The 5673-nt window shown below is 37.8% G+C and overlaps 1 protein-coding gene across 5 annotated transcripts in view; it reads right to left on the bottom strand.

Annotated features, from left to right (window-relative positions):
* bmpr1bb (bone morphogenetic protein receptor, type IBb) overlaps positions 1-3666 on the bottom strand; it is a 53222-nt gene extending 49556 nt beyond the window's left edge. For all 5 annotated transcript variants that reach the window (XM_015035602.1, XM_015035601.1, XM_015035603.1 and 2 more), the window contains exon 1: positions 3407-3666. The gene's annotated coding sequence lies outside the window, so the exon portion shown is untranslated. The remainder of the gene's footprint in view (positions 1-3406) is intronic.
* Positions 3667-5673: the final 2007 nt, after the last annotated feature.

The raw sequence follows: 5673 nt of genomic DNA, 5'->3' as shown, positions 1-5673 counted from the left end.
AATGGATTTCCCTCAGAGGGGGAGGCAAAAAAAAAAAACCCCAAAAAAGAGCATCTGAAGTTTTTTTTTTTTTTTTTTTTTTTGGTGTTTTCTCCAAAAGAAGGAAAGAAGAAATTGATTTGGAAGAGGCTTATGTGTCCACTGTCCATATCTGAGAAGTATGGAGACTAAATTTCAAACTAAGGTCTATTTCCTCCATTTGGACATTAAGGCAATCATGCAATGTACCCTTTTTTCCTTTTCTGTACTTGGATCTTCCATCAAAGTACAGAAAACCCATCCTGTATCCTTTTCTCCTCTCTTTCTTTAATAACAGGATGCCTGCTTTCTCTCAAACGGTCGCTGACCCCAGTGGCAAAGAGCCGAGCAGCTCACAGCTTTAAGCAATTCCCGCTGCCCACACTTGTCTCTCATCGGCAGATGAAACAGCGAGTGGGGTCTCTCTCCTTACATGTGTTTGTTGAATTAGAGAGGCACAGAAGTAAGACGATTAAATGTAAGTGGAACAAGATCAGCTGTATTTCACTGCCTTTGCTGATGGGATTTTGGTTGTTACAACAAAAAAAAAAACTATTTAGCATTATGTTCTTGAAATTAATCTTCTTCTTGAATAGGATCAGACTGGGGATAACATCATGTCCATTTCTTTGTATGGTTGTCCTTAAAAACGCATCACTGCCACACAGAATACAATTTACTGACAAGAGCAACACAGATCAGTTTGTGCTGCCGATTTCTTATCCGATTTTTCCCCAATCTGTGTGATAATCAACTTTCACCAATTTCAATTTTCCTTAAAAGAAAACAAGCAAAAACATCCAAGTAATAAAAGGAAGCAGCAGCTTCCCTGCCACTATTGTTATTTTCTGACAGCACTTATGGTTTGAAAATCATTTGCTGAAAATCTGCCGATTTCGGCTAATTACTCACTGCTTCTCAATGAATGATATTAGGACTGAATGCAAAGTGGCAGACACATGGCAAGAGGCCTTTTAAGGTGCTGAACTCTCAGTATACCTCAGTATGAAATGATCTATCAGGGTGTGCTGATGGAAGAGGATAAACCAAAGGAAGTACAGTATATGAAAGGCTATAATGTTCTGCCAGCTGGAAAAGACATTAAGTAATATGTCTGGTACTGAACTCTTGTCCGTCTGTGTCTCGCCACACTAATGTTTCTGTCCATTATCACCATGATCGCATTACATGAGAATGATTTTACAAACTTAACTTTTTAGGGAATCCTCATGGAGTTTTAACCCACTTCTTAGTTAAAAAGCATCACATTTACACATGTGATCAACCCTTGTAAAGACCTTAAAAACTGCTTTTTTCCAGTTTGTTAATATGCAGCAAATCATCTCCGCCTGGATTGGCTTAAGGTGCTTCCTGCAATTATAGGGGAGGAAACCGGGGTGAGAGGTCAGAGCATGCTAAGTTTAGCCCTGTGGACAAGCCCAGACACAGGCGGGTTATCTTCCAAGATAAAGAGTAGTTGTTTTTAAGCATTTCTGCACATCAGGAAGTGAGTCTTTGTGAGAGTGTTTATGTGAGTAAGAGGCCCTAAGGAATAGCCCAAAGAGGAGCAGGTACTTTTCTACAGGTGCAGTTTAACTGAAAACCAACAATGTCTTGAACTTTATCGCATTTTTTTTTAGGTTAGAGTCACAAACTCCAAAGTATTTTATTCGTATTGCATTTGATAGACCAAGACAATGTTACAAAGAATAAACACAAGTATTTTTGTCTTATTTACAAATAATGAGAAGTGTGCAATGCATTTATATTCTGTGCTCTTGAGAAAAAACTTCTAAGAGTCACTTTTAGCTGCAATTACAACTGCAAGTGTTTTGAGTGGTATGTCTCGGTCAGCTTTGCAGATTTAAAGAGTTTTTACACAATTTTCTTTAAGTTTTTTTTTCTTTTTACATCTGGACACAGATTCTCAAGTAGAGGCAAATCTGGACTTTAACTAGGCCAGTTTATCACCCCAGAATAATTTGATCAGTTTGGCTGTAGTGCTAGTTGTATAATGTTCATGGCTCGTCCTGCTGGAAGGTGAATTTCATTCCCAGCCTCAAGGGTTTTCAAGGCTCTAATAGCAGCTTTTTTCCAGGATCACCCTCTATGATGCTGCCACCAACATGTTTCACCATCAGGATGGTGTCCAGAGTGATATGTAATGTAAGTTTTCTGTCATGTTGCAGTTGAACCGGAATATATTGAGTAGTACTGGAGTAAAGGAGGCTAAATACAAAGGCATATGTTACACAATATCTATTAAATAAAATTCAAACTATCATTAGACTTAACTACTTAGTGTCTATTACGTAAAATCAAAATAAAAAAAACATAATGAAGTTTGCAGTTGTAATGCGACCAATTGTGAACAACTTATTCAACACGAGATGCAGAACCGTTATGTTTCAGCTTCCGGTGGTTTTTAGGGAAAGCAACTGAGGACCATGCCTACAAGTGGACCTGTTCAGTGCTGGAGAGCCAAGCACACTGAAGCATTTGAGGTTAGGAGTCTGCGGTAGACCACAAAGAGTTTCCTTGCCAGGCACCCTCACTTGACGTGCCATCCTAATAGTGTAAGCCAAAAGCATGGGTGTTACCCCAAGCATTACAAGCACCGAGCCAAGAGCTGGGCGGAGGTGTGCTCACTTTCTCAGTGTTTTATTAACATTGTTTCCAAAATACTAAGCTGCGATTCAACAAGCTTCCCCAAGCTTTGGGGTTTGACTGCTGCTGCTGATGGATTCAGTCAACACCTCACACATTGGAGGTGGAAGCAGGTTACATGTTGCCTCTTCTGGGATCAGAGAAGCTGATGTTAAAACACCATGCATCGAGTTTGGTTTGCTGCCTTGCAGAAAACAGATTTTATGTCCTGCATTTTGACGAATTGTTTTTCACTGACTTGGTGAAATTAAGCAAAAGTGACAAGAGAGCACAGTCAAATTCGAATCTCAGAGGCAATAAACCAGCTTTAGATCAAATTAACTCATCTGCAGGTACAGTTCATCCCATCTCTCAATAGAGTTGAAACTATAAATGGACAAAATTTAAGTTAAATACATTTAAAAAGGACCTTATGCAGCGTTTCTAGTCATCGACTCAAGATTTAACATGAACACGTTGAAAGATCCAATTAATAGCAAGTTTAAGTTATCTTAATTATGACTCCAACGCTCTAATTTGGCATAATTCTGCGCAACAAGATCAGAACACCAGAGTGATAAGCATCCTCTTCTTCCTCGCAGATTGATAACAGCGTGCGGAATCCCACTGATCAGCTGCTGCCAGTTCCTCAGCTGAATCCTAATGAGCAGCACCGAAACCAAACTCCGGCCAGCTTTCTATTTTCACCAGAGAAAGCTATAAAGAGAGCCGCGCTCCTTACCTTCTCCCCTTTGCTTAAAGTTCCGCTCAGTCAGACCCAGCTTCTCTTCGTCTATAAATCCTCCTCGGTTTCCTTTCATTTGCGCGTGCTTTCCTTTCTCGCGACACAGTTTTCCAAGTGTGGGATAGCACGGGTTAGAATCTCGTGTCTTTACCCTCTGCCCGCACGCGCACACGTCTTTGAGTAGTGCGCGCTCGCAAACTCAGCTCACGTGAGCAGGGCTCCGTGATTCAGCTGCACCTCTTGAAGCGGCGGGTTTTAAAAACAGGATAGCGAAAATATTAAAGCAAAGCATCGCATGTCCATAATGCTAGCAAACATTTTAAGTTGTTTAACAGAGACGATACAAAGTTGTCTGAGGGCCTAACCAGCTTTCAATCTGGGGCCCCCTTTCAAGTTTACCTACCAGGATTACCAATTTCCCTTTTTTTATATATAGCTACTGGTGCATTTAAAAAATAATGAAAAAAAAAGATGTTATAGTAATTCTTTTCTTCACACACCAACCTGCCTTGATTCTAACGACATACATTTACTGGTTGTTTGTGGTCAAAAAATATGTTTTGTGATAATATACATTTTCTTATTTACCACTCAAATCAACTTTTAAATTATATTCAAATTTACTGATTTCATATTTTCACTGAAATTTGATTGTTGTATATTTTTGTAGTACGATAAAAAAAGAGAAACCACACCATCAAGACTTAATCACTATATGCTCCATTTTTAAATCATCCATACAGTTGAATAAATTAAGAAAATGAACATATTTCCACTTTTAATTTACACCACTTGTCAAGAATACATTAATAATGACTGAATGTCAATGCGTTTTGCTTGACAGTTGCACATGATTTTATTTAAAATAATATATTATACTTTAAAATAGCCCTTCTTATTTAAAAAAACATGTTAGTATTTCAAGCATTTAATTTCCATCATAACTGCAGAGCTTTACTGTGCTGTAGCCTGGGGCATGTGCACATATTCATTATACTTTAGGTAAATATTAGTGGCGTTTTAGGTAAATATTATTCTCTGTTATTTTGTTCCGTTTGGCAAAGGTACATTTCTGGAGGGGGACTAATTGTTTTCCCTCTTCTGATACTAACCGTTCGTTGAACATCAGAAATAATCCTACATCAGTTCATCTGTTTTGTTTTTTTTTTGTTTTTTTCTGTCTGCTCTGTCTTCTCAAAGACTGCTCAATTGGTTGTGGCAAATGGCTGCTTACTGAGCCAGTTTTTCCTGCTAATAGGTAGTTATTTGTCTCTTACTATTGCTACATGCATCCTCTACATGAGGGATTGCTGTAAAGTAAATGACAACAAGTTAAATAACGAGTCCACCATCTGAGGTACCCGTTACAAAATACTTTATTTTAATGAAGCAAAATCCATCCCCTAAATCAAATTCTTGCTTGAAATGGCACAATTATTGATAAAATTACATTTGGAAAAATGCATTTGGTAACACTTTATTTGATGGGGTGTGAATAAGACTGACATAACACCTGTCATGAACATGAACGAGTCTTTATGAATGACTATGACTGTTGTCATGAAGTGTCATTCGGTAAATAATGACACTTTTAATGTAAAGTTGCTCTAAAAGTTGCATTGAAAGTCCATTAAAAGTGCCAACGTTGCATTAAATTGTCATCATTTACAAAATCATGCAATGTTGGCACCTTTAATGGACTTTTAATGCAACTTTGCATTAAAAGTGTCTATTTACAGAATGAGACTTCATGACAACATTCATAGATATTCATAAGGACTCGTTCATGTTCATGACAGATGTTATGTCATGTTTATGACGGTGTCATGTCAGTCTTATGCACACCCCTTCAAATAAAGTGTTACCATGCATTTTAATGAAGGGCACTAGCTGAAAACAAAAGTTATTTGAACACAAAACATTACAATCATCCAAGTGATCTGCTGATGAAGGCTTAAAAAATACTCCTGAATTCAATATGCATGATACTAAAAACTGTCTAGTGGTAATTAATAACTTTAAGAAATACATATATACCATGTTGCAACCATGACACTTCCTGCTAAATCTGCAGAACACGTCGACTTGCACATAAATACGTTTTTCACTCAACATTAAATAGCTTTCACTTTCAAATCTTGCAATAGCTGTACTTTTACCAGATGTAGCTTTCATACAAAAGTGTATTTTAATGACACCCTAGTGGGCTCAGTAGGTCACTGCATGAGTTCTAGGTAAAACAAATGGACCACAACTAGCTCTCT

The sequence above is a fragment of the Poecilia latipinna genome, unplaced genomic scaffold, assembly GCF_001443285.1.
Source record: "Poecilia latipinna isolate Pla-1442-1.1 unplaced genomic scaffold, P_latipinna-1.0 Scaffold339, whole genome shotgun sequence".
Lineage (NCBI taxonomy): Eukaryota > Metazoa > Chordata > Actinopteri > Cyprinodontiformes > Poeciliidae > Poecilia > Poecilia latipinna.
This window is presented reverse-complemented; position numbering and strand designations above follow the sequence as displayed.